We start from the raw sequence: 12,112 nt of genomic DNA, 5'->3' as shown, positions 1-12,112 counted from the left end.
AGTGACTCTGTATTATGGGCTTTTTTTCTCTTGTGAAGGTATTTTCACAGAAACAAGTGTAACTGGTGTAACAAACCAAATAAATTGTGATTAAATTATTACTTTGTAGCAAGGCACAAGCAACTTTGATTCCCTTAAACCAAAATACACAGAAAATATCTTTCAACAGCCTCTGTAATTTTGTTCATCAGTGATAGCTGTGTATCACTTTCACAGTTTCCATCTGCTTGTATTGTATCCTTAAGTAAAAACTCATCCTAAGTTTGGTAATATCAATAAAGGGATTAGTAAATTAACTGAACTGGTGGTAGCTACAAGGTCATTTAGTCTGAGACACATTATAAATAATTAAATAATTACAGTAAGACACCTTTAATTTAAAATATGACTACACAAGTAAGTAAACCTTACAGAGAGTCATAGGTAATTTTATACCTTGATTCTGTAAAACATGATGTGAGTTCTTCCTCTAAATACTGATTTTCACATTTTTAAACAGGTACAACATTTCTATGTGTCTCAAATTTTAGTTAATTACTTCAAATGCTCCTTTCCATATTTCCTTTTGCTCTGAATAAAATATGTACAGTACTTCTTATATTTGAAGTTATACAGGATAAAACAGAACTCTATAACAGTGCTTGTATACAAATTATCTTTACTGATAAATACAACATTTTCCATAGTGTTGTTATGAACCAAAATTTCACTTTATTATAAACCATGTGCTAAAACATTTAGTCATGTGGATTCTTATTTCTTTGTTGTCTGTGGCAGTTTGGTGAGCACAGACTTTCTCAATAGCTGCATTTCATGTGCAATACAGTATTCGGCACAGAGAATCTGAAAAACATCCTCAGTTAGATATACAGAAGTAATATCATGTTTCCTTGAGTTACAGAGCAATATGATGTTTACACACTTATTGATAATGGAATGGTAACACAAATTATAAAATTCAGAAGGAAAGCAATGCAAAAGAATATAGTGCTGGAAAATATACAGCAATAATATGTTAAAATACTGGGTGATCTAAAAGTCAGTATAAATTTGAAAACTTAATAAACCACGGAATAATGTAGATAGAGAGGTAAAAATTGACACACATGTTCGGAATGACATGGGGTTTTATTAGAACCAAAAAAAAGAAAAACAAAGTTCACAAAATGTCCGACAGATGGTGCTGGACAGCAAAATGTCAGTGACTGTGCATGACAATCGTGTGTAACAGGAGGTGTAATGAGAGACAGAATCAGATGCGCCAGCAGTCGCAGCATGTTGACGTTATCTGAAGAGGTGCTTTTAGTGAAACTGTATTATCAGAATGAGGAATGTGCTAGTTCAGCATTACAATCCTATTGCCATAGGAAGGGGATTCGAACGGGTAAAGGTCCGTTGACAAATGCAGCTGTGGCGAGAATGATTTAGAACTTCAAAGACACAGGTTGTTTAAATGATAGACCCCATAGTGGCCAACTGAGCACAAGATATAATGCCGCTGAGACAGTTCAGGAAGAAATGGAGACTGTAGTGGATTTGTCTATGCACGGGGAAGTCAGCGCCCGTGGAGTCGCACATTGCACTGGCATTCCATTCACTACTGTTTGGTTGGCAGTGAGGCATACCCTCTGATGCTATCCATAGAAAATCCATTGGCACCATGAACTGTTACTTGGCGATTTAGTGAAGTGGAGGGTATTTGCAGTGTGGGTGTTTCAAAAGATGGCGGAAGATGATGATTGGTTGAGTAACGTTTTGTGGACCGACGAACCTCATTTCATGCTCCAAGGGTCTGTCAACACCTGCAACTGCAGGCTTTGGGCTACCAAAAATCCTAGAACTCTCGTGGAAACTCCATTGCACAACGAGAAAGTCACGGTATGGGTTGGATTTACCACATCTACCGTTATAGGGCCTTTTTTTCTTCGGGGAAATGTGTGATTCTGGTTTTGCAACTGTACCGTGAAGGGTGAGAGGTACACTGATATGTTACAGAATCGCATCACCCCCAGCCTGGCTGATAAACACCAGCTGGAACGTACGATGTTTATGCGAGGTGGCACTCCACCCCACATTGCTAGATGCGTGAGAGAACTCTTGCGCACGTCGTTTGGTGATGATCGTGTGCTCAGCCACCACTTTCATCACACTTGGCCTCCCGGGTCTCCAGATCTCAGTCCGTGTGGGAACGACATATTCTGTTGCAGATTCAGGTCACCTTGCCTCTAATCTATCAACAATACTTCCTTGATGTCACCTGCATCTCAAAGTTAGTTAGATGGGTTCATACACAAGTGCATCCACATCACACAATAGCCTCTGAGAGAATATCAACTTCCAGTGTTGCTGTTTGATTCACATATACATAGATATCTACCTTCTGATGATAAACAGTCCCTTTCTGGATTGGCTGATTACTTTGCCATATACTTCATATAATGCAAATCCATCATTACCTGGCAGATGTACCTCTATCCACTGCTGTGTCTACCTGAATACCTGATACCTGACACATGCCAGCCTCAGTCTCTTTTAATATTTAAAGCAATAACATTTTTGCCATCGACTGTACACTTTTTTATGATTTCCATAATTTTAATTTTAAGTAATATAATTTCTTCTGATGCACTGTGGTATCTCTAAGAAACAAAAGCCCTCAGAACTATTACCATCCATTTGTCTTTTTAGAACAAGTTACATTCCCATAGTGCATCTGATACTGATATGTGTGTCATTATTACTTCCAATGCCAGGCAGTTCCTCTTTCCATCCCTATGCTTTCATAAGTTGCTTTTACACTTCCCTTTGTTTTATTGTTTTTTCTTTACTTTTAATTGTTTTACTTCTTTTTCCAGTATTATATTCACTTCTTTATCCTATCCTATCCTAATCCCATCTCAACTTCTTTTATTCACTCATTATTTGTAATTCTGCTCAAGTGTTCTCCTTCCATTTATGCCTTTGTTACTGCAAGTTATTCCTGTCCTTTTGCATATCAGCTTGCTGTGTTTCTTACAGAATAAAATGGCATACATTCCTCATACCTCTCCCACTGCATCTCATTATTAGTACTGTCATCATTCTCAACAAAATAAGACAAATAGCCTTCTTCCTCTAACGTTTATGGAACATATATTCCTTTATTCCTGAAGAGGAATATAATCAAGGAACAAAAGGCACTGTGAACTTACATTTAGCACAAAAAAACAAACAAAAAGTGGAAAACAGCATTTTCTTTCAGTAACTATATGATAAACTGCCAAGGAGATCAAAATTATAATTAATATATAACAACAGGTGCCAATATCTATAGTGCCTGATGGTAATGCCTTGTCATTCTTCTGTGCTCAACATCTCATCATGGCTTGATGCTGACTCAGTTCTCAGGTGAACTGATGGGGGCCATGAAGATGTGCATGGGGCACAGTGGCATGTTTACAGACCTGGACTTTATATCTACGTATTTGGTGGCGATAATACATTCAGTACAATGGTTGTACTGTAATGTAGGACCAGCCAAAGAATACAATATTGCTTGATGAAAAAGAGAAAAAGAACAAACAATATAAATTTAAGGTATTCAATACTATATTCAAAGTTTAAAAAAAGTGGAAATACTGCAAGAAATATACATACAAGGTACTCAAGGCTACATATGTATGCACAGAATATTATAGGTTCATTTATAACCTGATACATCTTTTACACCACTTATAGCTCTACAATTTTTTTTTAAATTATACATGGTATAATTTTTGAGGAATTGTTTCAGTTTCCTCTTGAATATATGAGGATTGTCAGTACTAGTTTTTATATGCAGTGGGAGCTTATTGTAACCCCTTATAACAGACTGGATAATTCCTCTTTGCACTACAATGAGGGCTATTGTGACTTTGTGCTGGCTTTGCTTCTGCTTTTTGCCATGGTTGTGCATGTCATATTTAGTCTTGTTTTGTGTTGTTTATTACAGACATTACCAATGAATAGATACAATGACTGTGAATGTCAATATCCCAAGTTTCTTGAATATATGCTTACAATATGTCCATTTTGTAACACCAAAGAACAGCCTCACAGCTAATTTTTGTAGTTTAAACACTTTTTCCACTTTTGAAGCATTTCCCAAGGCTATCATACCATAAGAGATGAGAGAGTGTAAATATGTGTAATATGATGACATTATTATTACCTTGTCAATACAAGACAAGATAGCAATTAGTGCAAAGTACTCTCAGCAGCTTTCTTGAGGAGGTGATTAATATGTTCATTCCATTTTAACCAGTTATCCATTTGTATGTCTAGAAATCTTATATCTGAAATTTCATTAATTTTCTGATTATATATATCTATTTTAAGAGCTGGTCACTTGTTATTTGCTGTCTGAAACTGCATTTTTCAATGGATTAACAATAAAATATTCACTGCAAACCATCTATTTATAGCTTCTGTAGCAATCTGTACTGAGGTTTTCAAATCCTTGATGAAGATGCTAGTATCATCAGCAAACATTACTACATTTGTATTGTCATTTACTGATGCTGGTAGGTCATTAATGTACACTACGAAGATCAATGGCCCATGGATCAAGCATTGGGAAACACCTTACACAACAACTCTCCACTCCGATTTTGTTGTTCCACCTGAATCTGTTAGGGCAACTCTTTGTTTCATATTATGTAAGTAAGATTTTGATAAAGTTAGTGGCTGGTCTTTGATGTAATATTTTGTGAGTTTTTGGAGTAATATGTTGTTTTATACAACCAAAGGCCTCAACAAGATCACAGAGAATCCACACAGGACACCTTCTACAGTTCAGTTCACCTGGACTTTCCTTCGTGAGACTGAATATTGCTCCACCTGGGGAGAGCCCTTTATGATAGAAAAACTGGGAGGGTGTTAGTGATCTATTTTGTGTTAGGTGTTCATGTAGCCTATTGTACACTACCCCCTCAAATATTTTTGAAGGAATTGGCAGCAGTGAGACATGCTGATAGATATCACATGTCTGCCACCACCTTTGTGTACTGGTATCATCGTAGAATGCTTTAATATATAAGGAAATAATCTAGTTTTCATTGCATGAATAGCACAGTACTTTGCTGATTAAGTCACTATTGATTAAGTCACTATACTGTCATATTCAGAAAACCTGGTGATTTTTAGATATGTGATGACTTCTGTAATTTCATTATGTGTTGTGCACTTGAATTGCAGTGTCATCATCAGTGTACATTGAGTAAGATTAAGTAATTTATGACATCTGAGGGAGGCTGAGTGATTTTTGTTCCCATATTTTCAGTTAGAGATGGGAAAAATTTATTGAGCCCAGAGGCTACTCGTTTCATATTGCTGTTGTCTGTTCCATATCTATGAAATGTCGTACTCCTAACTGTTCTAATTTTCTGTCCCTATGTATTTCAGTTTTTATGATTTTCCATAAGATTTTTGTTTTATTGCTTGATCTGTTAATTTGCTGTGTATAATGCATATTTTTGGCTCTTCTGATTACATAGTTTAGATTTTAGGATATCTCTTATAGTGCATTTTCACTGCTTGTGTGTACTATTCTTCTGTTCTAGGTAAAGTGCTTTTGTTGGTGCATAATACTCTAATCCCAGTTGTTATCCACTCCTAATGCCTACTTGCATTTGATTTAATTTTAATTTGTCAAGGTGTTTGGAAAAGAGGTTTAGAAATGAATTAAATTTCTTATCCACAGTGTATTCATGGTAGACTTCTTCCCATAGTTCCTGTTGTAGACTGTTACTAAACATATTAGTGGATTCACTGTTTATTATTCTAACACACCTAACTTGGGTATCTTCATTAGCTATTTCCCAGTTGGCAAGTCTTAGGATTGCTATGCTGTTTAAGCATCATGATCCAACAGACCATTTACCATAGCCAGTATTTTTACATCATTATAATATGTGGGATGCAGGAAAACACTGTCAATAGCATTCATACTGCAGTCATATGCCCTTGTTTGAAATAAGATTACTGGGTGTATGTTAAAGCCAGGCATCAATGTTTTTAACTGCCTGTGATTTTTGCTGGTTGATAGCAAGTCAAAGTTTAAAATCTCCATGTACAATAATTTTATTGCAACCAGTTTTCCTAATGGACTAGGGTTAGTTCAAGGGACATAGCAGCAAGTTCATTGTTCCAGAGTCACCAAAAGGTGTCCCTGATGTGTGCAGCAATGAATGTGTTTATATCAAAGAACAATTTAAAACTTGGATCAACTGAGCAGGGCAGTGGAGTTGTTAAGACACTGACCCCATAACCAGGAGGCTGGAGTTTGCTCTGTCCAGCCATACTGATTTAGTTTTTCAGTGATTTTCCTAAACCTTTTCATGAAAATGCTGCAATGGTTCCTTCATGAAGGCTATGGCTAACCAGTTATGCTATCCTCATAAAAGCATTCTTATATATTCTACCTGCACGTATATTTTTTAGTTATTTATTTTTACTGTACTATGATAACAAATCTAATACCCTCCTAAGATGATCCTGAAATAAATAAGTAAATAGACATCTAACATCTTCATTTGGATCTCAGAGTGTAATCAGTTCTACTATGCACATCTTGTGATTTGGTGAAAAGATCATACATCTCACATGATTGTCAAAATGCCCAGTCTAGCCTAAATTCTCAGACACTGATTTTCAGAGGTGTCAGATGCAACCTGGGCCTGTTTTACAATAAATAACAGATACAGTACCAAATGAACACTGAATAAAACACTAAGTGGGAGTACATCCTTACCAGCTACTAGAACAAGCAAGTCAGTTATACACAAAAGTTGTATGTTCAACTGTCATTTTTAAGGCACTGGGTGCTTAAAAAGAGTTCTTTCACTGTAAATACAAATTACGAGAATCTTCAGAACACATCACAGAAAAAAAGAGTTCATATAGTAACCTTAGTTCCTGAGCTGTCATGATGAAATTGATATTTAACAATAATACTGGGTTTCAATGCTCTCTCAGTGACACATGTACAATGTTAGATGGTTTCTGTTAAGAACTACTATGAAATTTTGTTAATATGCCAGATACAGTGTACAATTCTCAAATAATACACCAATAGTTTTATGAGTTTGTTATTAATCAACAGCTTTCCAATATGCAATAACCAGATAACGTATATCCATAGCACTCAGACACACACAAAATAAAAAAATATCCAAAATGTTTGCAATAACATGAAGTCATATGGTGCATGATTTCACACAGTGGACTTGTACATTTGGAGTGTGGCCTCAAATTGTCCCCTTCTATTCCTGATTTAGATTTCGATAATTGCCTAAATCACTTAAGGAGGAAGCTGAAATGTTTCCTCTAATGAACCTGCAGCTAATTTCCTTCATCTTCCTCATGAACATAGTTAAGTATATTCAATAATTCCATAACATTTAACATAAAGATTTCTTTCATCCTTTACATTCATCTTCACTGACTTCAGGGTACTACATTTAGTCCTGGTTATTTTATTCGTTTATACATATTTCTCTGTTCCAAGAGCCAAGAGGAGGCATATCTGAAGTAACAAAAGCATTGCTTCTCAATTTTCTCTATGGAGGTCTATGCCCATATAAGGCCATAAGTAGATGAGAGCCTTTATTCTTCATTAATTAACATCAAACAAATTGCATTTCATACATATTTTCACTACAGAATGATCTGCCAAACTGAAATGTGAAAGCTCTTGCTCATTGTCTTGTGTGCAAGAAATATGTGACTGAGATATGTATATATCAATAACATTAATGTTAGGTGTCCTAGTGTGAGTAACATGGAATATGTTGCAGAATTTTTGTACGAACATGGGGCAAACTGAAAACCTCAATACATCTGCACGCAGATGACAGCTTCAACAAGCAATTACAGATTTGATACTAGCTTGCTGGACGTTTTCTCAGTTTTGAGGTCTTGTAATTCCCTTGGCATTGCTTGTATTAACTTGATGCCAGAGTATTTGGGTCCTTTTTCAAAAATCTTAAATCTACGTGGAATGCACTGCAGTTGTTTTCTCTTCCTTGTGTTGTATGTATGAACAGTCTCATTAGTCTCCAGTTTTGTGTGATCACGCAGTGCAATCACAGTGGTCTTGAATATATACAATGATGAAAACGTTAGAATGTTTAGTTCTTTGAAACAACTTTTACACGATTCTTTTTCAATATAATTCGAATGACTTGCTTCTGCATTTCAGATGAATAACTCAAATGATCAGTGTAAACAGATGTGTCATAAGAGTGGCTGAACGTCATTTAGTAGTCGTGAAAATTAAGAAGAGCATCATTCAGGGATAGATTGGCATATTGTAGAACAGAAACACAATGAATTGCATTTGAAATATGGATGACGATACGGCGTGTGTGATGAAGGGAAGTATGAAATCCGCCAAATTCCAATACAAAGTTTAAATGCAATATAATTGTGAGCCATCTTTCCTTAACGTAAACCCAAAATTAAACATTGAACACGTGAAAGAAAGGAATAAAAATTCAAGTACTTGATTGCGACACCGTTAAGAGAAATGTATTTCCATAGCTTACGGTATAATAGCACGCTAAAATAATAGGCCCTAGCTAGATAGTTAATCAGTCGCTTCAACTAGAGAGAAACTTATCAAGCCCTATTAAAAAATAAAAGCTTCCCAGTTGGATTTACAAAGCAATCAATCATGGCTTGAGTTACGAGTATCGACCAATATTTATAAAACATGGCTTTAAGCCTCTTGCTGAGTGTGCTGGTCCTTGTATTTCGAAGGTGAAGATATCAGTTTTGTCTTTCATTATCAATTTGTTTCTAGTGTTTCTTTCCAATGAATCTACATTTAGACTTTAAAACAAACTTGTTCCCCGAAACTTTTGCTCTCTTGAAATGCACACGCAATTCCTACTGAAATTGGGGAAGCGGAGGGATTCGTGATACAATTCATGGTACCAAACAATTCTTCGTGCTCAAAAGCCGTATAAACTGGGAAGCTACGTACAGAAACACAAGGCTATAAATCACTCCAATAGTAATTACCTCTCCGCGCCTCGTCTTCGTTTTTCTTAGCGTTGGCACGCAGAACTCGAGGCATTGTATCGAAATATTTCGGTACGTATTAAGCAAACGCTCATACTGTAAGAAATAAGTTAATGTTAAGACCAAACGAAGTTGCTCTTGTTTCCTCAATCTGTAAGAATTGACAGTTTTCTTACTGGGTCATTTATATTTCCAGCCATGTTGAGAAAAAATCAGATCTGAGTATTCAGAATTTAAGTTTCTAGAGAACAATAATATTGCTTGCCTAGGTGTCACGCACCACTGCCACTTCCACAATAAATTCAGCGCGATACTGCGAAGCCGCACCTTCTTGCCGCTCAAGCAACAAGTGGAATACATAACCTGTCGCGCCAAAGATTTTATTAGATGACATTGTCCTTCTCTGTAATTAAACTTAAAACGTATGATGTTACATATATTTAAAGCGTATCTACAGTTACATAGTGAGTAAGTTCAAACGTAGAAAATTCTAGATTTGTTTTCTAAGAGGAATAATGTTCCCTTACTCGATTGCTGCTGACGTACCTCGAAGTACCAACCAATCAATGAAAGGCAATACATTTGGCGCGTTGTTTTAAATGCACTTGTAAATTATACTCCAAAACTTTTGCTCCTAATTTATGAAATTATAACGTTCTACACTTATTAATCTATTATCAATCATTAAGTAGGGATAGCCGATTTTATAACGTAACTAGAATTTAATTATTTATACTAAGTTGCCTAGTGGATGAGACATACGTATTTGCAAAAAAGTGAAATCGTCCAACAAATAAAGGTAAAGCAGTTATTCACTCAAGTCAAGCCAAGTTATAAGTGCAGTAGTCAATGTAATGTTGGTGTAGCATTATATGTTCTGTTTACGCAAAAAACTATTTTAAATGGCATGTACTATTTTGCTGTGATCTTCAGTCTCAAAGGTTTGATATGTCTTTCCCTGTCCTAACCAGACCTCTTCATCTCTAAATAACTCCTACTACCTACATCCATTTGAACTTTCATAATGCAAGCATCGTCACCCTCTACAATTTTTACGCCCCTCACTTCCCTGAATTACCAAACTGATAATTCCTTGATGCCTCACGATGTGTCTTGTTAGCCATTCCCTTCTTTTAATCCAGTTGTGCAATATATTTTCCCCCCAATTCGATTCAATACGTCCCCATTAGTTACACAATCAACACAGCTCTTCTACATCCTTGTGGAGAAGTGGTTAACATCATTTACTGGGATGCTGTAGATCATCAGTTCAGATCTGATCCAGGTCTTTGGTATTATCGTCATATATGCTGGCACTACTACTTCTAACTTGGTGAAACAAGAATTAACAGCTACTACCATTTGCTTCTTACAACTGTTTTCAATTTCCTTTTCTCTGACTACACATTCATTTGTAACAGATGCAGTTTTATAATTAAATTCTCTGTTTATACTTTTCATTCCACTCTCAAAACAACCTTCATTGAAAGTGTTATTTTTTCAAACCATCAAGTTTCTTATTAGTTTCCTTAATTATGTCACTATCATTATTATCTGATTTTGAATTTAAATACTGACTTCATCATTTGTTTTATCATTATATCCTTTCATTTATACACTAAATTTGTCATCACTTTTAAGGCATTATGCATATCATTTCCTCTGTTACTAAATTATTCTTTTTCTCTTCTGTGTAATGAATTGCCCATACCTTTTTCAATACTCGCCTTCAAAATGATAATTTGCTTTTAACAAAAGAATTATAATTTTCTGCCGGCATTAACTGCTGATGCATGTTACTGATGTTTTGTTTCTTTCCACCCAGTTCATTTGTTTACAGCCAGCAGGTTTCCCTTCTCTGTCATCCTCCAAATATGGCTAACAGTCTGTTGACTCCATCTAATGTCTCAATGGCTGGATGTAAATATGGCTTGAGCTTTAAGATACTTCAATTCTGTAGCCCGTTTCACTTCTAAATACTATCTTCTCTTGTTCTTCACTAATAAACACTTCACAAACAGTTGATGTATTCGTGTCCAATATACTGCTAGTTGTTAAAGTCTTATGTGATGTCACACCCTTCTTTGCACTTTATACATGTGTTTGTATGTATTTCATTTCCCTTAACTTGTGGTAAAATTTCTGTCATTTTTACTGATATTATGGAATGCCTATATCTCACAGTTCATCGGGCATTGAGCATCATTTGTCATGTTACTGGCCTGATTTTGGGTACATCTTAAGTCTCATGGAAGTTCATCTTCTTTGACCTTCCTCCTACACTTATTAGATGTTATAAACCGATTTTAAGCAGACCTGCACAGCACTGTTGAACTTAATTTTTCTTTATATTCACATTTATTGACACTAAGCTCAATATTGACGTTTTGCTAGCGTCATATTAATACAGATTTTGTCAATCAGCCAGTAAGTTACACAGACTATGAGTGGCTTCATAAATTCACAAGTGGCAAATGATAGCTGCATACCTTTGACCTTAGCAACTGAACCGACTAAATGTTCATCACTGACTAACTACAGATGCATGCATTTTGACTACTGGCCCATGAGCAGCGTAGTGTTTCAATTGAGTGGCATGTGTGGGACAGCAATTACAAAATAATAAAATACAAAGCTATTACATTTCAGATTGGGCCTATAATATAAAGGAAACAAAAGTGAAATACAAGAGTTAGTTATTGCAGTTATCTTGAGTAACTATAAAGTGTATAATCATTAACTAATAAATTGTTGGTTCTATTTTACAATGCAGAACTTTTCATGTGCACTTGGATTTCCAAAGCTTGCCAAGAATTTTCTGAAAGTTTAATTTTAAAACTGGAATATTTCGAATCCTAACATGTTACTTTAAGAAATATGTACATTTTTGTAACCAGAAAATTCATAGCTGCAAAACTGGAACAGTAAAATTTTAACAGGATTTATTTTAAGATTCAAACATTCTGGAAGAGAATAATTTTGTATACGTACTGTATAACTGTTCAGTTTTATGGTTCCTGGAAAAGTTAAATGTTTGTTAAAATGTGAGGACTGATTGCTTTTAAATAAC

General features: G+C 35.4%; 1 long non-coding RNA gene across 1 annotated transcript; it reads right to left on the bottom strand.

The window, feature by feature from the left end:
* Positions 1-608: 608 nt before the first annotated feature.
* Positions 609-9,354, bottom strand: LOC124721109. Its single transcript, XR_007006269.1, has 3 exons — positions 9,219-9,354; positions 9,043-9,138; positions 609-843 (listed from the first exon to the last, which is right to left on the bottom strand). It is a non-coding gene; the product is annotated as an uncharacterized LOC124721109 (long non-coding RNA).
* Between the last annotated feature and the right edge of the window lie 2,758 nt (positions 9,355-12,112).

This window comes from Schistocerca piceifrons, chromosome X (assembly GCF_021461385.2).
Source record: "Schistocerca piceifrons isolate TAMUIC-IGC-003096 chromosome X, iqSchPice1.1, whole genome shotgun sequence".
Taxonomy (NCBI): domain Eukaryota; kingdom Metazoa; phylum Arthropoda; class Insecta; order Orthoptera; family Acrididae; genus Schistocerca; species Schistocerca piceifrons.
The sequence above is the reverse complement of the archived record's forward strand: the minus strand, read 5'-3'. Positions and strand labels throughout refer to the sequence as shown.